At 50.9% G+C, this 22,680-nt stretch overlaps 3 non-coding genes across 3 annotated transcripts; all 3 read right to left on the reverse strand.

The window, feature by feature from the left end:
* Window positions 1–924: 924 nt before the first annotated feature.
* Window positions 925–1,064, reverse strand: LOC141168108 (U4 spliceosomal RNA). Its single transcript, XR_012251859.1, has one exon. It is a non-coding gene; the product is annotated as a U4 spliceosomal RNA (small nuclear RNA).
* A 15,563-nt stretch (window positions 1,065–16,627) lies between these two features.
* On the reverse strand, window positions 16,628–16,700 carry TRNAK-UUU (transfer RNA lysine (anticodon UUU)). The gene has a single exon. It is a non-coding gene; the product is annotated as a tRNA-Lys (tRNA).
* Window positions 16,701–18,694: 1,994 nt separating this feature from the next.
* LOC141168063 (U4 spliceosomal RNA) lies at window positions 18,695–18,834 on the reverse strand. Its single transcript, XR_012251818.1, has one exon. It is a non-coding gene; the product is annotated as a U4 spliceosomal RNA (small nuclear RNA).
* Between the last annotated feature and the right edge of the window lie 3,846 nt (window positions 18,835–22,680).

A 22,680-nucleotide genomic window follows, 5' to 3' on the forward strand; every position in this document is an offset into this window, starting at 1 on the left:
GTTCGCAGTTATTTTGGCTAAAGGTTGTGCAACCAAGTATTAGGCTGAGGGTGCCAATACTTTTGTCCGGCCCTTTTTTGGAGTTTTGTGTGAAATGATCAATGATTTGATTTTTGCTCCATTCTCTTTTGTGTTTTTTCCTTGCAAGCAAATTAAATGAAGATAATAATACCAAAGAATTTGTGATTGCAATCATTTTCAGGAAGAAACTGAGTAATATCTGACAGAATTGCAGGGGTGCCAATACTTTTGGCCAGCACTGTATGTGTGTGTGTGTATAAAGATCATATCTCTCCCTTTTCCAAAAACAAATCAAAAATTAACACATTTGGTATCGCTGGGTACATAAATGTCTGAACCAATAAAAATACTATTTATTATATACACTGCACGCCAAAACAGAAGAAAGTGTAAATGGCAAATTCTCTGGGATTTTTTTGGTCACCTCCCAAAATACGTTGGAATAATAAGAGATAAGAAAGTCATATAGACCCCAAAATAGTACTGATGAAAGCTAGACCTCGCCCCGAAAAAACAAGTCCTCGTACGTCTCCATCAACCGGAAAATGATAAGTTCTGGCTCAGAATACAGAGACAGAGGCAAGATTTTTTGTAACTAGTAAAAAATAAATCCCCCTATATAAATGTGATATCGCTATCACCGCACTGAGCAGAGGAACAAAGATATTAGGTTGTTTTTACTGCAATCTAAATGCCGTGAAAATAAAACCCAAAGAAGATTGTCAGGATGACATTTATTTCCAATTTTTAAGCTCACAATACGGTAAAATAAAGACAAGTAATAATTCTTTCTGCAGAGAACAAATTCTCATTGGTATAGAAACATACCTGCAATGTTATCATTTCTAGAGAACTGTTACCTAACTATCAGCACACTTAGATCTACCATAACCACCTACTCAGTCTCCTGGGAGACTGTCAAAAATTGCCATGCTGACTGTATTACAAGCCCTCATGGCGGGGTATTGGGAAAAGTTTTCAACTAGCAATAATCACGCCTCAGATAAACCTCATGGGCTATGATACTGCCACTGCGCAAAGCTGGAGGCCATCTGTGAGGAGCTGCGGCCTCCGGATCTGGGGCTCTGTCTATGACGCGCCCCTGGGCCTGTGTCGCGCTGCGTTGCGCACGCGGGAGCTTACCCGGAGCCGGATCTGTTGAGGGTTGTAGTCTCGTGGCGGTGACCCGGTCCGTGCCCAGGGAGTCAAACTGAGCGGTGATGTATCAACGGTAGATGTTGGACGACTACGCCACCCGTTGAGTACAGCTAAGGAGCTGCTGCTGCAGGGCAGACCGCTGAGGCCGGTGGTAGGATTGTGCAGCGTGATAGTATAACCCCCAACGGGAGGGGTATGGCCTCAGGGCAGCCGACGTGGATGATGGGGGTAGCAGGAACCACTCGGAGACGGTACGGTGTAGTTCAGGGTCTTTACTGGTGACAAAGATAGACCCTCCCGGAGTACTGGCTAGCGATTGGGGCCTGGTCAGTCCTTGAGCAGATGGGATCTCCCCTGGCCAGGCGGAGTTGTAGGCCTCCCAAACTAACTGTACTCTTCTGGCTACCTTGCTAGAGGCGGGTATAAGTAGCCCACGTCCCTGAGTGTACCGTGTGGTGCTCACCCGTATGGCCGGTGACTCGGGGCCTTCTAGTAGCTTCCGCTCCACGACGGCGGTGCTGGTCCCATGCGTGTGACCGTGCCTTCGGGTTTCTTGGCCAGAGGACCTGGAATCCCCTGCCTGACGGATTCTGCTGCTGGGTAGGAGTTAGTCCCCACAGCCTCGGACTCCGGGTCCGGTAAGAAATCTTCTCAGTCAGGGCGAGCTCTGCAGCTGCCAGCCCCTGACTCCTTGTAACACTGCTCCCACAGAGCTCCTGATGTTCTGTTCCTATATTTGCTTCTTTTCTCTGTCTCTACTTCTTCTCTGCTCACTAACCCTGCCTCAGCCCCAGTTTTATATAGGGGAAGTTCTTCCCCTCCCAGGACTGTGCAGGAGGTGTGGCATGCATAGGATTCCTGACCAAGAGACCTCCCACCTGCTCTCAGACGTAATATCTCTATCACTGTGGCAACCAGACCCCTGGGGTGTCACATTCCCCCCTAGTGAAATTTAGTACTCCGGGACTAAACATATTTTAGAAAAACATAACAAGATATAACAATAACAATACAATAAAGAAACACATAAAGGTGGTCACGGCATGTCCGTAACCGGGTGCAGTCTTTGAAGAAAGCAAGGTGTCCATTTCACCAAAACAGGGAGACGTAACCAGGTAGGGGTCTGTCCTGCCCCGAGTCCTTAACAGTCTTTAGTCCGTCCTGGGTTACGCTCCAACTATGTACACAGGATTCCCGGTAAATCCACCAAAGACTCCTATAAACAACTAGAAACACATAATTATACACAAGCAACAAGAAAAACAGGTAACCACAAATAAAACAATTTATACACTTCAAATCCTCCAACGTGCGGGTAACTGGCCTCTAGTGGCCCTAGTGGACCTACGGAGCTGACTGTCTGGCCCTGAACTACAGGGTGTAGGAGCTGTTAAGGGTAAACTGGGCAGCGGTCTACGGGCCCTTTGGCTCACTAGGGATATGGCAGGCTCACTGCAAGCAGAGGGTTGATCCTCCTGGTCTGCTGGTGTGGGGTCTTCTGCCTCCTGGACCGGCTGTTCTTCCAGCTCTACCTGTTGCTCCGTAGGTGCTTGGGATGCTGGTTGGAGGAAGGTGAGTACGGGTACCACAACTGCACCATTGACTTGAGTCCAAGACCGAGGGAAGTCTCCGAGCACAGTACTAACCATATCTTCCCTTTCCTCTACGGGTCGATGGTCTTCTTGTTCCTCTTCAGGGTTCCGTAGCTGTTCAGGACACTTCTTCAGGTGATCCCGGGATACAATGGCTGTGGTCTCCCCTCCGTCTTTACTGATGGTACAGACCTTCGGGTTCTCGTGGCTTGAGGGCAGTACGGTGTACGGGTCCTTCTCCCACTGGTCGTCCAACTTGTGGAGCCGTCTTTTCCTCTTCAAGACCTGCTCTCCGGGCACCAGGGGAACAGCGGGAGCATACTGGTTGTAAGTTTTCTCTTGTCTCTCCCTAGCCTGACAGAGACTTCGCTCCACGCTCTCCTGTACTTTCCGGTACTGCTGCTGCCTCTCTGTGTCCCAGTCTGCTTCTGGTGAAGTGTCCTCGGGTGTCAGGACTCCCATTTCCAGGTCAACAGGTAACTTACCAGGTCTCGCCCTCATTAGGTAAGCCGGGGTACAGTTGGTGGAACCTACCGGGATGTGGTTGTATAGGTCCACCAGATCGGGCAGCTTCTCAGGCCACAGACTGCGTTCTTCCAGGGGCAACGTTTTCAGAAGATCCATTACCACCTGGTTCATTTTCTCACAAAGTCCATTAGTTTGCGGATGATAGGGTGTCGTCCTTATCTTCCGGCAGCCATACAGATTGCAGAATTCCTGGAAGACCTCCGCTTCAAAGGCAGGTCCCTGGTCCGTCAGCACTTGGTCCGGGTACCCGTGTGGACGGCAGAAGTGCTGCTGGAAGGCTCTAGCTGCTGTTTGAGCCGTTAAGTCCTTGACGGGGACGACAACCAAGAACCGGGAGTAATGATCCACGATGGTTAACGCGTAGACGTAGCCACTTCTGCTTGGGGTCAGTTTTACATGATCCAAGGCTACCAGTTCCAACGGCTGCCGGGTGACGATGGACTGCAGGGGAGTCTTCTGGCTGGCACGGTCCTTCCTCCTCAGGTTGCACGGGCCACAGTCTCTGCACCACCTCTCGATGGTTCCCCTCATGCCTACCCAATGGAACCGCCCGCGCAGCAGGAACTCCAGCTTCTTCCATCCGAAATGCCCAGCTCCATCGTGGTATGCCTCCATCACCATGGCTGCGTCTCGTCGTGGCACCACTACTTGCCAGATTAGTTCATGCGTCCGGGAGTTAACCATCCTGCGGCACAACTTCCCCTTGTAAAGGAACAGTCTACTCTTTTCTGCCCACAGTTGCTTGGCTTCCTCCGGAGCGTCTGGGTCAAGGCGAGCCTCTGGCTGAGTCAGCATCTCCTTCACCAGCCGGACAGCAGGGTCACTGTCTTGCGTTTCCGCCCAGTTGTAGTGAGGTAAGGGGTTAAGCGTAGCGCCTTGCTTACTCCTTACCCGATGGGAATACTGGATAGTCCCATGACGGTGAAACGCGGGGAGTTCGACTTCTTCCAGTCCCTCTGGATCTTCTCCTACGTCCGGTAGGTTTGGCATCCTGGACAGGGCGTCCGCGTTGGTATTGGAGCGTCCTGCCCGGTATTTGATGGTGAACTCGTAGTTGGACAGGCGGGCCATCCATCTCTGCTCTAGGGCACCGAGTCTTGCCGTGTCCAGGTGTGTCAACGGGTTGTTATCCGTGTACACGACGAACCGGGAAGAAGCGAGGTAGTGCTTAAAGCGCTCGGTGACTGCCCACACCACTGCCAGGAACTCTAGCTTAAATGAGCTGTAATTCTCAGGGTTTCTTTCGGTGGGTCGCAGTTTTCGGCTGGCGTAAGCGATTACTCGCTCTTTCCCCTGCTGGATCTGGGACAGCACGGCTCCTAGCCCGATGTTACTTGCGTCGGTGTAGAGGATAAAGGGCTGGCTGTAATCCGGGTACGCCAGGATTTCATCCCCCGTGAGGGCCATCTTCAGCTGGCGGAAGGACTCTTCTTCCAACTTCTCCCATCTGAAGGGCGGCTTCTGGTTCTTGGCCTTCCGGGACTGGCCTATCAGGAGGTCCTGCATAGGAGCTGCCTTTTTGGTGAAACCGGGGATGAACCTGCGGTAGTAGCCTACCAACCCGAGGAACTGCCGCACTTCCTTTACACTGGAGGGACTTGGCCATTCCTTAATTGCGGTGATCTTATCAGGGTCGGGAGCCACTCCGTCAGCGCTCACCACGTGTCCCAGGTACTGCACCTTTGGTTTCAGGAGGTGACACTTGGAGGGTTTCACCTTTAGGCCGTAGCTTGCCAGAGCTTCGAACACTTCCGCCAGGTGTTTCAGGTGGTCCTCATAAGTCTTAGAATATACGATGACATCGTCCAGGTACAACAGGACCGTCTCGAAGTTTCTGTGGCCCAGACAGCACTCCATTAATCGTTGGAAGGTTCCTGGTGCGTTGCAGAGTCCGAACGGCATGCAGGTAAACTCGCTAAGTCCCATCGGGGTGGTGAATGCGGTCTTCTCCCGGTCCGCCTCTGCTACAGGAACCTGCCAGTACCCACTAGTGAGATCCAAGGTAGAGAAGAAGTTAGCAGATCTTAAAGCAGCCAAAGACTCCTCTATCCTTGGTAAGGGGTACGCATCCTTGTGTGTGATACGGTTGATTTTCCGGTAATCTACACACATCCTCATGGTGTTGTCTTTCTTTTTGACTAAGACTAGTGGAGCTGCCCAGGGGCTACAGCTATCCCTGATCACCCCAGCCTCCTTCATGTCTCTAAGCATCCCCTTGGCGTGTTGGTAGTGTGCAGGGGGTACGGGTCGATACCTCTCTTTTATGGGAGGATGGTCTCCCGTGGGGATGTGGTGTTCTACCCCCTTGACTCGCCCGAAGTCTAACGGGTGTTTACTAAACACTCTCTCGTACTCTTGAACCACCCGATAGACTCCCTGTTTCTGGTGTGAGGGAGTGGAGTCAGTACCCAAATGTAGTTGCTGACACCAGTCCTCCATTGTTTTCTTAGAGCCGTTACCTTCCTCCGGGTGAGATGGAGGCAAGGGTTCCACAGATTGTATAGCATTTTGGTTAATGGTATATAATTTGGCTAGCGTGGCATACCGGGGCAGGTACACTTCCCTCTTCCCGATATTGATTATGCGAACGGGCACCCTCCCATGGCGTACATTAACCACCCCCCGTGCTGTCAAGATGGTGGGCCTACTGTCTGAGTAAACTGGTTCTACCATTGCCTGGTAATCTCTACCTCTCAGACCAATAGCTGCCCGGCACCAAATCATCATTTCACTTTTTGGGGGCATGGCAATAGGGAAAGGGTCACACATTCTCACGCTACCAATCTCACCGCCGGAGAGTTCCACCTGTTGCCGTCGCATCAGTGCCCGGATCTCTTTTTGGGGCACTCGCTGCTCGCCGGAGCTGGCGTTCTTGGCAACCTGCTGTAAAAGGAAAATCACCTCTGCAAGACAATTTTCAATTACATTAGTTCCTAGAGTTATCTTTGGGTGACTCTCGTGTTTGTCAATGTCTACAATGATCAGTCCCTGTGCTGCCAGTTTGACTCTACCGATTTTAATGGTCACCTCTTTAAATCCAATCTGTGGCACGGGCTGACCATTGCTGGCGATGATACTCAAGTCGTCGTCAGGGTAGCGGGTGATATCCGAGTCATTCCAGTACTGCTTGAAGAGCACGTACGGGATGGTGGTGACTTGTGACCCGGTGTCCAGTAGGGCACTCATAGGAATGCCATCCAGTACCACGGGTAAGACTGGACGTCCTCCCACATATTTGTCGTGCCAGTTCGATGGGCCTGGTGATCTTTTTCCTGGGGGTTGGCCCTCTACCCCAGGTTGTTCCAGTTTAAAGGACAGTACCTTGCCATATGTCCGGGTTGCTTGCAGTGGCGGCAGATGGGTCGTCCGTCCTCGTTGTATCGGTCGCTGGGTCTCCCTCTGGCCGGTGGGGTCTTCCTTGGTCGACGCCACGGGATGTCCTCCGGTCCGGATGCCAGCTGGATCTTCCCTGGAGTGGAAACCTGTAAAGACTGCACAGTTCGGGTTAGCGCAGCAACGCTTTTAGCTAGCTCTTGGACCTGATGGTGCAGGTCTGGAGCCGGGTCATTGTTCAAAGCCTGCGCATCAGCTCCCACAGGCCCTGCCGACAAGGGTGCCGCCTCCTGGTGGTAAGTGGTAGTGGGGCGTCTGTGGGTCACAACGCCACCTGGTGCCGGTTCTCGGAGCACCCGGATGGCTCTGTCCTTGAACTGTGCAAATCCCAGATGAGGGTCCTGTAAGGCCATTGCCCGCAACTGGGTTCGGTGGGCATTGCAATATAAACCCTCTATAAATTGTTCAGTCAACAGCCTGTCCTCGTCTCCCACGCCGTCAGGGTCGGTCTGCTTAATGGCTCTCAGGGCCTCTTGTAGGTTCAGGGCATAGTCCCTTATACTCTCGTATGCTCGCTGCTTGCACCCGTAGAATCTAAGCTTGATCTCGGCTGAGGTGCGGGTATCAAAGGTGTCCCTCAGCCGGGTTAGTATCCCTGCGACAGTCCTCCCCCCAGGTGGCCAGGACTTTACCTCCCTTCGGGCTGCCCCAGTTAATTGGGCCACCAGGATGCTCACTTTTTGCTCTTCTGTGAGGGGGTACACCTGGAAGAGGCTATCCAGCTTTTCTCTAAAGTCATGCAGGGTATGTGACTCCCCTGAGTACTGGGGTAGCCAGGCCGCTCCCGGGATATAGGGCATGGTGAAAGGCATGACTGCAGCAGCGGTGGCGCTGGCGGGGGTTGAAGCAGTGAAGCTCTCCTCCGTATCCGACATCCTCCTCCCCCCTAGTGGACCGTGGCCTACCTTGCGATGATCCTCTTCTGTAGGCCGCGGCTCCGCAGTAGATCGTCAGGGTTGAGGACCTTCCGTCGCGCTCCTGTGACGTCGGCGTCTGCTGGGCTCCTTCCAGGACCTTACGCGACGTCCGGACGTGAGGCGGGGCTTCAGTTCTCGCGCGCTTTCGGAGTCCACGCCCCTCTTCTTCCCGCGCGACGTCTTCAAGATGGCGTCCAACGGCGGGAAAACTCCACGGAAGGCGGGAAGAAGGCTGAAAATGGCGCCGGATGGCGGGAATCTTCACCGATGGCGGGAAGAAGGCTGAAGATGGCGCCGGATGGCGGGAATCTTCACCACAGGTAAGTTTGAACAGTCTTTTTCAGGCACGCAGTACCCGGTGGTTGCGGGCACGAAATCCTGCCGACTACGCCAAAAGTTGACGCGCCCCTGGGCCTGTGTCGCGCTGCGTTGCGCACGCTGGAGCTTACCCGGAGCCGGATCTGTTGAGGGTTGTAGTCTCGTGGCGGTGACCCGGTCCGTGCCCAGGGAGTCAAACTGAGCGGCGATGTATCAACGGTAGATGTTGGACGACTACGCCACCCGTTGAGTACAGCTAAGGAGCTGCTGCTGCAGGGCAGACCGCTGAGGCCGGTGGTAGGATTGTGCAGCGTGATAGTATAACCCCCAACGGGAGGGGTATGGCCTCAGGGCAGCCGACGTGGATGATGGGGGTAGCAGGAACCACTCGGAGACGGTACGGTGTAGTTCAGGGTCTTTACTGGTGACAAAGATAGACCCTCCCGGAGTACTGGCTAGCGATTGGGGCCTGGTCAGTCCTTGAGCAGATGGGATCTCCCCTGGCCAGGCGGAGTTGTAGGCCTCCCAAACTAACTGTACTCTTCTGGCTACCTTGCTAGAGGCGGGTATAAGTAGCCCACGTCCCTGAGTGTACCGTGTGGTGCTCACCCGTATGGCCGGTGACTCGGGGCCTTCTAGTAGCTTCCGCTCCACGACGGCGGTGCTGGTCCCATGTGTGTGACCGTGCCTTCGGGTTTCTTGGCCAGAGGACCTGGAATCCCCTGCCTGACGGATTCTGCTGCTGGGTAGGAGTTAGTCCCCACAGCCTCGGACTCCGGGTCCGGTAAGAAATCTTCTCAGTCAGGGCGAGCTCTGCAGCTGCCAGCCCCTGACTCCTTGTAACACTGCTCCCACAGAGCTCCTGATGTTCTGTTCCTATATTTGCTTCTTTTCTCTGTCTCTACTTCTTCTCTACTCACTAACCCTGCCTCAGCCCCAGTTTTATATAGGGGAAGTTCTTCCCCTCCCAGGACTGTGCAGGAGGTGTGGCATGCATAGGATTCCTGACCAAGAGACCTCCCACCTGCTCTCAGACGTAATATCTCTATCACTGTGGCAACCAGACCCCTGGGGTGTCACATTCCCCCCTAGTGAAATTTAGTACTCCGGGACTAAACATATTTTAGAAAAACATAACAAGATATAACAATAACAATACAATAAAGAAACACATAAAGGTGGTCACGGCATGTCCGTAACCGGGTGCAGTCTTTGAAGAAAGCAAGGTGTCCATTTCACCAAAACAGGGAGACGTAACCAGGTAGGGGTCTGTCCTGCCCCGAGTCCTTAACAGTCTTTAGTCCGTCCTGGGTTACGCTCCAACTATGTACACAGGATTCCCGGTAAATCCACCAAAGACTCCTATAAACAACTAGAAACACATAATTATACACAAGCAACAAGAAAAACAGGTGACCACAAATAAAACAATTTATACACTTCAAATCCTCCAACGTGCGGGTAACTGGCCTCTAGTGGCCCTAGTGGACCTACGGAGCTGACTGTCTGGCCCTGAACTACAGGGTGTAGGAGCTGTTAAGGGTAAACTGGGCAGCGGTCTACGGGCCCTTTGGCTCACTAGGGATATGGCAGGCTCACTGCAAGCAGAGGGTTGATCCTCCTGGTCTGCTGGTGTGGGGTCTTCTGCCTCCTGGACCGGCTGTTCTTCCAGCTCTACCTGTTGCTCCGTAGGTGCTTGGGATGCTGGTTGGAGGAAGGTGAGTACGGGTACCACAACTGCACCATTGACTTGAGTCCAAGACCGAGGGAAGTCTCCGAGCACAGTACTAACCATATCTTCCCTTTCCTCTACGGGTCGATGGTCTTCTTGTTCCTCTTCAGGGTTCCGTAGCTGTTCAGGACACTTCTTCAGGTGATCCCGGGATACAATGGCTGTGGTCTCCCCTCCGTCTTTACTGATGGTACAGACCTTCGGGTTCTCGTGGCTTTTGGGCAGTACGGTGTACGGGTCCTTTTCCCACTGGTCGTCCAACTTGTGGAGCCGTCTTTTCCTCTTCAAGACCTGCTCTCCGGGCACCAGGGGAACAGCGGGAGCATACTGGTTGTAAGTTTTCTCTTGTCTCTCCCTAGCCTGACAGAGACTTCGCTCCACGCTCTCCTGTACTTTCCGGTACTGCTGCTGCCTCTCTGTGTCCCAGTCTGCTTCTGGTGAAGTGTCCTCGGGTGTCAGGACTCCCATTTCCAGGTCAACAGGTAACTTACCAGGTCTCGCCCTCATTAGGTAAGCCGGGGTACAGTTGGTGGAACCTACCGGGATGTGGTTGTATAGGTCCACCAGATCGGGCAGCTTCTCAGGCCACAGACTGCGTTCTTCCAGGGGCAACGTTTTCAGAAGATCCATTACCACCTGGTTCATTTTCTCACAAAGTCCATTAGTTTGCGGATGATAGGGTGTCGTCCTTATCTTCCGGCAGCCATACAGATTGCAGAATTCCTGGAAGACCTCCGCTTCAAAGGCAGGTCCCTGGTCCGTCAGCACTTGGTCCGGGTACCCGTGTGGACGGCAGAAGTGCTGCTGGAAGGCTCTAGCTGCTGTTTGAGCCGTTAAGTCCTTGACGGGGATGACAACCAAGAACCGGGAGTAATGATCCACGATGGTTAAACGCGTAGACGTAGCCACTTCTGCTTGGGGTCAGTTTTACATGATCCAAGGCTACCAGTTCCAACGGCTGCCGGGTGACGATGGACTGCAGGGGAGTCTTCTGGCTGGCACGGTCCTTCCTCCTCAGGTTGCACGGGCCACAGTCTCTGCACCACCTCTCGATGGTTCCCCTCATGCCTACCCAATGGAACCGCCCGCGCAGCAGGAACTCCAGCTTCTTCCATCCGAAATGCCCAGCTCCATCGTGGTATGCCTCCATCACCATGGCTGCGTCTCGTCGTGGCACCACTACTTGCCAGATTAGTTCATGCGTCCGGGAGTTAACCATCCTGCGGCACAACTTCCCCTTGTAAAGGAACAGTCTACTCTTTTCTGCCCACAGTTGCTTGGCTTCCTCCGGAGCGTCTGGGTCAAGGCGAGCCTCTGGCTGAGTCAGCATCTCCTTCACCAGCCGGACAGCAGGGTCACTGTCTTGCGTTTCCGCCCAGTTGTAGTGAGGTAAGGGGTTAAGCGTAGCGCCTTGCTTACTCCTTACCCGATGGGAATACTGGATAGTCCCATGACGGTGAAACGCGGGGAGTTCGACTTCTTCCAGTCCCTCTGGATCTTCTCCTACGTCCGGTAGGTTTGGCATCCTGGACAGGGCGTCCGCGTTGGTATTGGAGCGTCCTGCCCGGTATTTGATGGTGAACTCGTAGTTGGACAGGCGGGCCATCCATCTCTGCTCTAGGGCACCGAGTCTTGCCGTGTCCAGGTGTGTCAACGGGTTGTTATCCGTGTACACGACGAACCGGGAAGAAGCGAGGTAGTGCTTAAAGCGCTCGGTGACTGCCCACACCACTGCCAGGAACTCTAGCTTAAATGAGCTGTAATTCTCAGGGTTTCTTTCGGTGGGTCGCAGTTTTCGGCTGGCGTAAGCGATTACTCGCTCTTTCCCCTGCTGGATCTGGGACAGCACGGCTCCTAGCCCGATGTTACTTGCGTCGGTGTAGAGGATAAAGGGCTGGCTGTAATCCGGGTACGCCAGGATTTCATCCCCCGTGAGGGCCATCTTCAGCTGGCGGAAGGACTCTTCTTCCAACTTCTCCCATCTGAAGGGCGGCTTCTGGTTCTTGGCCTTCCGGGACTGGCCTATCAGGAGGTCCTGCATAGGAGCTGCCTTTTTGGTGAAACCGGGGATGAACCTGCGGTAGTAGCCTACCAACTCGAGGAACTGCCGCACTTCCTTTACACTGGAGGGACTTGGCCATTCCTTAATTGCGGTGATCTTATCAGGGTCGGGAGCCACTCCGTCAGCGCTCACCACGTGTCCCAGGTACTGCACCTTTGGTTTCAGGAGGTGACACTTGGAGGGTTTCACCTTTAGGCCGTAGCTTGCCAGAGCTTCGAACACTTCCGCCAGGTGTTTCAGGTGGTCCTCATAAGTCTTAGAATATACGATGACATCGTCCAGGTACAACAGGACCGTCTCGAAGTTTCTGTGGCCCAGACAGCACTCCATTAATCGTTGGAAGGTTCCTGGTGCGTTGCAGAGTCCGAACGGCATGCAGGTAAACTCGCTAAGTCCCATCGGGGTGGTGAATGCGGTCTTCTCCCGGTCCGCCTCTGCTACAGGAACCTGCCAGTACCCACTAGTGAGATCCAAGGTAGAGAAGAAGTTAGCAGATCTTAAAGCAGCCAAAGACTCCTCTATCCTTGGTAAGGGGTACGCATCCTTGTGTGTGATACGGTTGATTTTCCGGTAATCTACACACATCCTCATGGTGTTGTCTTTCTTTTTGACTAAGACTAGTGGAGCTGCCCAGGGGCTACAGCTATCCCTGATCACCCCAGCCTCCTTCATGTCTCTAAGCATCCCCTTGGCGTGTTGGTAGTGTGCAGGGGGTACGGGTCGATACCTCTCTTTTATGGGAGGATGGTCTCCCGTGGGGATGTGGTGTTCTACCCCCTTGACTCGCCCGAAGTCTAACGGGTGTTTACTAAACACTCTCTCGTACTCTTGAACCACCCGATAGACTCCCTGTTTCTGGTGTGAGGGAGTGGAGTCAGTACCCAAATGTAGTTGCTGACACCAGTCCTCCATTGTTTTCTTAGAGCCGTTACCTTCCTCCGGGTGAGATGGAGGCAAGGGTTCCACAGATTGTATAGCATTTTGGTTAATGGTATATAATTTGGCTAGCGTGGCATACCGGGGCAGGTACACTTCCCTCTTCCCGATATTGATTATGCGAACGGGCACCCTCCCATGGCGTACATTAACCACCCCCCGTGCTGTCAAGATGGTGGGCCTACTGTCTGAGTAAACTGGTTCTACCATTGCCTGGTAATCTCTACCTCTCAGACCAATAGCTGCCCGGCACCAAATCATTATTTCACTTTTTGGGGGCATGGCAATAGGGAAAGGGTCACACATTCTCACGCTACCAATCTCACCGCCGGAGAGTTCCACCTGTTGCCGTCGCATCAGTGCCCGGATCTCTTTTTGGGGCACTCGCTGCTCGCCGGAGCTGGCGTTCTTGGCAACCTGCTGTAAAAGGAAAATCACCTCTGCAAGACAATTTTCAATTACATTAGTTCCTAGAGTTATCTTTGGGTGACTCTCGTGTTTGTCAATGTCTACAATGATCAGTCCCTGTGCTGCCAGTTTGACTCTACCGATTTTAATGGTCACCTCTTTAAATCCAATCTGTGGCACGGGCTGACCATTGCTGGCGATGATACTCAAGTCGTCGTCAGGGTAGCGGGTGATATCCGAGTCATTCCAGTACTGCTTGAAGAGCACGTACGGGATGGTGGTGACTTGTGACCCGGTGTCCAGTAGGGCACTCATAGGAATGCCATCCAGTACCACGGGTAAGACTGGACGTCCTCCCACATATTTGTCGTGCCAGTTCGATGGGCCTGGTGATCTTTTTCCTGGGGGTTGGCCCTCTACCCCAGGTTGTTCCAGTTTAAAGGACAGTACCTTGCCATATGTCCGGGTTGATTGCAGCGGCGGCAGATGGGTCGTCCGTCCTCGTTGTATCGGTCGCTGGGTCTCCCTCTGGCCGGTGGGGTCCTCCTTGGTCGACGCCACGGGATGTCCTCCGGTCCGGGTGCCAGCTGGATCTTCCCTGGAGTGGAAACCTGTAAAGACTGCACAGTTCGGGTTAGCGCAGCAACGCTTTTAGCTAGCTCTTGGACCTGATGGTGCAGGTCTGGAGCCGGGTCATTGTTCAAAGCCTGCGCATCAGCTCCCACAGGCCCTGCCGACAAGGGTGCCGCCTCCTGGTGGTAAGTGGTAGTGGGGCGTCTGTGGGTCACAACGCCACCTGGTGCCGGTTCTCGGAGCACCCGGATGGCTCTGTCCTTGAACTGTGCAAATCCCAGATGAGGGTCCTGTAAGGCCATTGCCCGCAACTGGGTTCGGTGGGCATTGCAATATAAACCCTCTATAAATTGTTCAGTCAACAGCCTGTCCTCGTCTGCCACGCCGTCAGGGTCGGTCTGCTTAATGGCTCTCAGGGCCTCTTGTAGGTTCAGGGCATAGTCCCTTATACTCTCGTATGCTCGCTGCTTGCACCCGTAGAATCTAAGCTTGATCTCGGCTGAGGTGCGGGTATCAAAGGTGTCCCTCAGCCGGGTTAGTATCCCTGCGACAGTCCTCCCCCCAGGTGGCCAGGACTTTACCTCCCTTCGGGCTGCCCCAGTTAATTGGGCCACCAGGATGCTCACTTTTTGCTCTTCTGTGAGGGGGTACACCTGGAAGAGGCTATCCAGCTTTTCTCTAAAGTCATGCAGGGTATGTGACTCCCCTGAGTACTGGGGTAGCCAGGCCGCTCCCGGGATATAGGGCATGGTGAAAGGCATGACTGCAGCAGCGGTGGCGCTGGCGGGGGTTGAGGCAGTGAAGCTCTCCTCCGTATCCGACATCCTCCTCCCCCCTAGTGGACCGTGGCCTACCTTGCGATGATCCTCTTCCGTAGGCCGCGGCTCCGCAGTAGATCGTCAGGGTTGAGGACCTTCCGTCGCGCTCCTGTGACGTCGGCGTCTGCTGGGCTCCTTCCAGGACCTTACGCGACGTCCGGACGTGAGGCGGGGCTTCAGTTCTCGCGCGCTTTCGGAGTCCACGCCCCTCTTCTTCCCGCGCGACGTCTTCAAGATGGCGTCCAACGGCGGGAAAACTCCACGGAAGGCGGGAAGAAGGCTGAAAATGGCGCCGGATGGCGGGAATCTTCACCGATGGCGGGAAGAAGGCTGAAGATGGCGCCGGATGGCGGGAATCTTCACCACAGGTAAGTTTGAACAGTCTTTTTCAGGCACGCAGTACCCGGTGGTTGCGGGCACGAAATCCTGCCGACTACGCCAAAAGTTGACGCGCCCCTGGGCCTGTGTCGCGCTGCGTTGCGCACGCGGGAGCTTACCCGGAGCCGGATCTGTTGAGGGTTGTAGTCTCGTGGCGGTGACCCGGTCCGTGCCCAGGGAGTCAAACTGAGCGGCGATGTATCAACGGTAGATGTTGGACGACTACGCCAACCGTTGAGTACAGCTAAGGAGCTGCTGCTGCAGGGCAGACCGCTGAGGCCGGTGGTAGGATTGTGCAGCGTGATAGTATAACCCCCAACGGGAGGGGTATGGCCTCAGGGCAGCCGACGTGGATGATGGGGGTAGCAGGAACCACTCGGAGACGGTACGGTGTAGTTCAGGGTCTTTACTGGTGACAAAGATAGACCCTCCCGGAGTACTGGCTAGCGATTGGGGCCTGGTCAGTCCTTGAGCAGATGGGATCTCCCCTGGCCAGGCGGAGTTGTAGGCCTCCCAAACTAACTGTACTCTTCTGGCTACCTTGCTAGAGGCGGGTATAAGTAGCCCACGTCCCTGAGTGTACCGTGTGGTGCTCACCCGTATGGCCGGTGACTCGGGGCCTTCTAGTAGCTTCCGCTCCACGACGGCGGTGCTGGTCCCATGCGTGTGACCGTGCCTTCGGGTTTCTTGGCCAGAGGACCTGGAATCCCCTGCCTGACGGATTCTGCTGCTGGGTAGGAGTTAGTCCCCACAGCCTCGGACTCCAGGTCCGGTAAGAAATCTTCTCAGTCAGGGCGAGCTCTGCAGCTGCCAGCCCCTGACTCCTTGTAACACTGCTCCCACAGAGCTCCTGATGTTCTGTTCCTATATTTGCTTCTTTTCTCTGTCTCTACTTCTTCTCTACTCACTAACCCTGCCTCAGCCCCAGTTTTATATAGGGGAAGTTCTTCCCCTCCCAGGACTGTGCAGGAGGTGTGGCATGCATAGGATTCCTGACCAAGAGACCTCCCACCTGCTCTCAGACGTAATATCTCTATCACTGTGGCAACCAGACCCCTGGGGTGTCACATCTACACTGAGGAGAGACAAAGTCATTAGGGGGCTGTGGGAGCAAAGGATTCTGGGAGTAGATATGCTAATAACACCCCTCCCCTAAATCTGTAATGGAAGAAAGAAAAGCCCCCCAGGCTGGGGGAGGGGAGAGGGTTTATCCTCCATCTGATCATAGTGTCACCACCTCCTACTATACAGACTGTCTGCTCCTGCGTCCTGGGGAAACCTTCACTTATGTGTTAGAGGATTGCATTACCAGGGACTTCCTGATGATGGCGCTAGAGCAGCTGAGAAGCAATACTGTCATGCCGTGACCATCTAATAAGAAATTGTGATTAAATACCGCCATACCAGGACCGCATAATAACACCAAATAAAGACTGTATACCGCCATACCATGAGCACATTATAATACTAAATAGTGACTCATTACCGTCATACCAGGAACACATAATAACACCAAATAGGGACTGAATACCGCCACATAGTTCCTCTATACTGACTATCCACAAGTTCCTACTACGTGGAATATGTAACGAGCCCTCACTTATGTTCTAGTACATTACATTACCAGTGATCGCCTGTTGTTGGCGCCAAGAGAGTAGCGAACGAGAACAAGGTCACCACCCAAAACTAAATGAAATCAAAGAACAGTAACCGTCGCCATCATTTGTCCTTCTCTAGATCTCTTATATCCTTTAGAAATAGTGTTTATTGGTTTCATCTTTATTAAAAGCTTCCGCCCAAACAGGGACTTGAACCCTGGACCCTCAGATTAAAAGTCTGATGCTCTACCGACTGAGCTATCCGGGCTTCTGTACATGATCACTGACACAATGACTTTCTCCTGTATTATCGGCCGTCTGCTCCTCCTTTCTGGTTACAGACTGTCACCACTCACCACTATACGTTCTGTCCATTGGTTTCTACGTCCTGGAAGGGAACCGTCTCTTCTGTATTCCAGACCTGTCCAGCAATGCAGAGATGATCCCATAAGAGGCAACGATTGAATTGGAGGGAGGACGTCATCAGGGACTTGTAATGAACTTGGGGTAGGGGAGGATGATATCAAGGATTTATAATTAATTGGGTGATTGGGGAGGATGCTATACAGAGGCTTATAGTAAACCAGAGGGTGGGGAAGGAGGCTATAAGGGACGTATTATGAATTGGGTTGTGGGGAAGACACTAACAGGAGGAGGACGCTATCAAGGACATATTATGAACTAGGGGTGGAAGAGAACACTATACAGGGACTTTTCAATGAATTGCGGTCGGGGAGTCTGTTATCAGGGACTTATGATGAATTGGAGGGGTTGGGTGGAGAATGCCATAAGGGACTTTCAATTAATTGGTGGTGGTGGGAGGATGCTATCAGGTTAGCAAAGCCCACTAGGGGTACAAGAATCCAATGAATTTAAGTAGGTGTAAGCCGGATCAGATTTCGTAAATAAAATCTCACTTTTAATATTCAAGATTAAAATATGGGTACCAATATCTCACAATGACATATACAGATATTAAAGTGACAAAGTGAACCGGTCCTCAATTATAAAATAGTTGGATCTTACCATTAGAAGTTTTCAATCAGCAAAAACATCACACAGGAGGGAGAAAAGGGAAATAAAGTCAGACAGGTAAAGCTACGTTCCCTGTCGTGCCCAATGCAATATCTCCCCGTCCTGACAAGGACAGTGCCCGAGTGCGACCTATCCCTCTAATAATGTCCTTGTACAAACCCTCCATACGCATTTCATCAACCTGTAACGGGAGACTCCTCAGGGGAGATGAATGTATATAAAGGCAATAGATTATGTAACAGTATCACAGCCCCTTTATGTGGCAGAGTGCTGACAATAGCAGAGTGCTGACAATAGCAGAGTGCTGACAGAGTGCTGACAGAATGCTGACAAGAGTGCTGACAGAGTGCTGACAGAGTGCTGACAATAGCAGAGTGCTGACAATAGCAGAGTGCTGACAGAGTGCTGACAGAGTGCTGACAGCGCTGACAGAGTGCTGACAGAATGCTGACAATAGTGCTGACAGAGTGCTGACAGATTGCTGACAGAGTGCTGACAAGAGTGCTGACAGAGTGCTGACAAGAGTGCTGACAGAGTGCTGACAGAATGCTGACAGAGTGCTGACAGAATGCTGACAAGTGTGCTGACAGTGCTGACAGCGCTGACAGAGTGCTGACAGAATGCTGACAAGAGTGCTGACAGAATGCTGACAAGAGTGCTGACAGAGTGCTGACAGAATGCTGACAGAGTGCTGACAAGAGTGCTGTGCAGCACATGGAGCAAATGCTTCATAATCTATTCCCTTTATATACATTCATCTCCCCTGAGGAGCCCCCATTACAGGACACCATCAGGGACTTATAATGATAACAACTAATAATAGTGAATGAATGGCACTGTATCATAGACACATAATAGTATCACATAGTGACTGAATATCGCTATACCATGAACATAATATAACAGCAAACAGTTTTTGAATACCGCCAAACCATGAAAATATAGAAACACCAAACAATGACTTTATTACCGCCATACCATGAACACATAATAACAAAAACAACTAAAACATGACTCCATATGGAGAAATCTCCGGGGAAGCAGCTGACTAGATAGTAATCCTGTAATTGATCCCGCACGTTTCTTTGCTGATTCTCTTGTCCTCAGGGAAGTGAAATGTTACTTATATTTCTCAGCACGACACATGTAACATACGGCTCCAATACAACTGTATACACATAATTATCTCCCATAAGCACTTCTTTTAATACTAACACCATTATTCAGTCTCCTGGGAGACTGTCAAAAATTGCCATGCTGACTGTATTACGAGCCGTCATGGCGGGGTATTGGGAAAAGTTTTCAACTAGCAATAATCACGCCTCGGATAAACCTCATGGGCTATGATACTGCCACTGCGCAAAGCTGGAGGCCATCTGTGAGGAGCTGCGGCCTCCGGATCTGGGGCTCTGTCTACACTGAGGAGAGACAAACTCATTAGGGGGCTGTGGGAGCAAAGGATTCTGGGAGTGGATATGCTAATAAACCCCTCCCCTAACTCTGTAATGGAAGAAACAAAAACCCCCCAGGCTGGGGGAGGGGAGAGGGCTCATCCTCCATCTGATCATAGTGTCACCACCTCCTGCTATACAGACTGTCTGCTCCTGCGTCCTGGGGGAACCTTCACTTATGTGTTACAGGATTGCATTACCAGGGACTTCCTGATGATGGCGCAAGAAGAGCAGCTGAGAAGCAATACTGTTATGCTGTGACCATATAATAACAAATAGTGATTAAATACCGCCATATATTAACCCTCCCTATCGATCCTACCTTCAAATTATCTGCTAACCTTAAAGGTTCACATACTTTTGTCACTCACAGACATGTGAGATTGGATTATTTTCTTTAAAAAAAAGTGTAAAAGTTTAATGTTTTGGACTCATTTGATTTGGTTCTTCATCCACTTGTGAAAAGCTGATGTCGTTTTAGGTCAAATTTATGCAGAAATTAGGAAAATTCTGATGTGGGGAAAAATACTAAGAGGGTCTCATAATGAACTGGGGGTGGGAGAGGACGCTATCAATGACATGTTATGAAATAGGGGTGGAAGAGAACACTAAACAGGGACTTTGATGAATTGGGGGTCGGGGAGGCTGTTACCAGAAGCTTCTAATGAAAAAAAACTAAAAAATAGTGACTGTACCATAAACACCCAATAATACCAAATAGTGACTGAATAATACCACAATACTATGAACACACAAAAGCAAATAGTGACTGTAACACCGCCATAACATGACCATATAATAGCACCCCAAAACCATAACATGACTCTATTTGGAGTAATCTCCAGGGAAGCAGCTGACAAGATATTAATTCTGTAATTGATTCTCCATATTTCTTTGCTTAATCTTTTGGCCTTAGGCACTGGCGTACCGCCAATGGCGGCAGGCCACACCACTGCTATGGGGCCCCTTGAGCCGTGGGGCCGCAACGGCCCATCACTGCAGCAGGCCCTCACCGCACTGTGCCCCGTCTCTGCCCGTTAGCACCAGTACTGCCCGCCCACACAGAATAATGGGGGTGGAAGCGTCTACTGACTTGCTGATGGCCGGAGGGGGGACCTAGTGCAAGCAATGATAATGGTGGAGGGAGCGTCAGCAGACATTTCCACCCCCATCATTCTTGCTCGGTGTCTGACGTGTCAGAACAGCGGGCACGATGACGTCATTACAGGGCGCCCGCTGCTCCTAGATGTCCGGCGCTTCCCACTGCACGCTGAGGAGACCGGATCATCAGGTGGAACTAGGAGAGGTGAGTACTGTATTTTTTTTTTAAATCAGTGACCGGTGGCCATAATACAGTATGAGGAGTGCATTATACTGTATGTAGGACCATGGGGGTGCATTATACTGTATGGAGGATCATGGGGGTGCATAGTACCGTATGGAGTAACATGATGGCGCATACTACTGTATGTAGGATCATAGGGATGCATTATATTGTGTGGCGTACCATGGGGGTACATTATGCTGTATGGAGGACCATGGGGGCACATTATACTGTATGGAGGATCATGGGGTGCATTCTACTGTATGGAGGACCATTGGTGTGCATACTGCTGTATGGAGGATAATGGGGGTGCATTATATTGTATGGAGGATCATGGCGGTGCATACTACTGTATGGAGAATCAAGGGGGTACATACTACTGTATGGAGTATCCGATAAAACATCACATAGCATTCGGCCATGTTCTACGACAGTGTGAGCGAGCCCTTAGAGTCAAGGAATATTTACATGCAGATGATATTACTCTCCAAGTGTATATTTTTTTAAGCGAGTTCATAGTAAATGCTTTGCCTTTTTGACATGTGATCAACTAAAGAACAAGAAAGATTTAGGACCTCCCCTATAGAGAAATGGAAAATAGTTTGGAGGACTTGCATGTCCTTTTTTATTTATTTATTTATTTATTATGAGAAAATCATAAAAGATCCCGTTTTTTAACCATGCTGTGACTTTCTGCTGAGGGAGAGGGAGAGAGCTGCCCTATTCAGAGTCTGTAATAAGACCTGCTGACAAAAGTGTTGAAGATACAGTCTAATGTGAATTAACAATGAAAAAAAGTTAATTTCACAAATGGCTTGTATTTTCTTAATACAAACTTTTTTTGTGTTTACAGCTCCTTTAAAGGGAATCTGTCATCAGGTTTTTGCCACCTAATCTGAGAGCAGCATAATGTAGGGTTAGAGGCACTGATTCCAGTAATGTGTCACTTACTGGGCTGCTTAGTGTTGTTTTGATAAAATCAATGATTTGGCAGAAGGTAATTATCACTAGATGACTAGTAAGTTCTGTAGGACCCCACCCCCATCACTGATCAGTAGATTTCTGTGTACACTGAGCATGGGCAGAAAGCTGCCAATCAGTGGTGTGGGCGGGGCTATACAGAGCGCAGCATTCAGAGAGCTGCTAGATCTGCAGCAGATAAAACGGTGATTTTCTCAAAATGACAACAAGCAGCTGAAAAAGTGACACATCGCTGGAATCAGGGTATCTGCCCCTATATTGTTCTGCTCTCAGATGAGGCAGCACAATTAATATTGTGCCAAATTAATTTCCCGTGAACTATCACATGATCTATCACAGGGGATCATGTGACATGTCACGTGATAAATCAGGTGGGGGGGGGCCGTGCCTTCTAATCTGCCCGGGGCCCTTGCTACTCTTAATCCACCCCTGATTGGAGGGGTTGAGTGGAGAATGCCATAAGGGACTTTTAACCCTCCGTCAGGGGCAATATGTTTCATAACGAGTTTAGGGGCACAGGCTAGAAAATTGGCTATATTTTCCTTTTTTTTAAATTTCAATGCTCTAAAAGTGATCAGTTACCTTAATAGGAATGTAATAAATGAGAATCCACATAATCAGGTGGAAAAAAAAAATGTTTACTAACCAGAAAAGTAATATGTTTCAAAGTGCACACATTTTGCTACTTGCAAAACAAACCCGACAGTTTTCTTCAAAAACTATTAGTAAACATAAAATTTAGATAAGCAAAATAAATTATAAGGTTGCTGAAATAGTACTGTACTCAAAATCAGTTACTATCAGATGTTAGCGGTTCACCTGTAAAAGTACACTTGCAGAGCAATGAGCATGATTTGCAGATCATTTCTGCATGAGACAGGCAAATAGCATTTTTCCAATTTTTCCATGCATAATTTGAGAGTCTCCTGAGTCCTGTGCAGGTGTTGCATCTCTGTCTTTTGGGTGGTGGGGGAGCTGGTGATTCTTCGCGTTCATGTTCTGTGCGAAATTTTCTCAGCCGCATTTGCATGCTAGAGGGTATTCCAATTGTTTTCACACTTCTTCTGCGAAGCTCTGCAATGACCAGTTCATGAGCCAATGATTTAGATAGAGTCTTCTACGCTGTGATCCCAGCTGGTTTCCTATGTAAATAACGAGAGAATTTATTCCTGCCTCATTTAGCATAGTGAAAAAAATTACCATTGGCCAGCGCCTGGCATTTCTACACACGCTGAGAGTAGCACATATCTGATCTGCAGGGTCTACACCACCCTTGGTTTCGTTGTAAAACGTTATCATTTCCGGCTTATTTTGTGCTTCAGACCGAGGATCGATCACATCATCATCATCATGAAGAGAGGATACAAGAATAACATTTTAGTTCTTGCGTGGGACATAGGACACTAAAACTTTCCCATCACTAAATCCAAACATACTGTGGTATTGTTCTCTCCCTT

The sequence above is a fragment of the Phyllobates terribilis genome, unplaced genomic scaffold (assembly GCF_046119375.1).
Source record: "Phyllobates terribilis strain yellow unplaced genomic scaffold, ASM4611937v1 Scaffold_11__3_contigs__length_659146591, whole genome shotgun sequence".
Lineage (NCBI taxonomy): Eukaryota > Metazoa > Chordata > Amphibia > Anura > Dendrobatidae > Phyllobates > Phyllobates terribilis.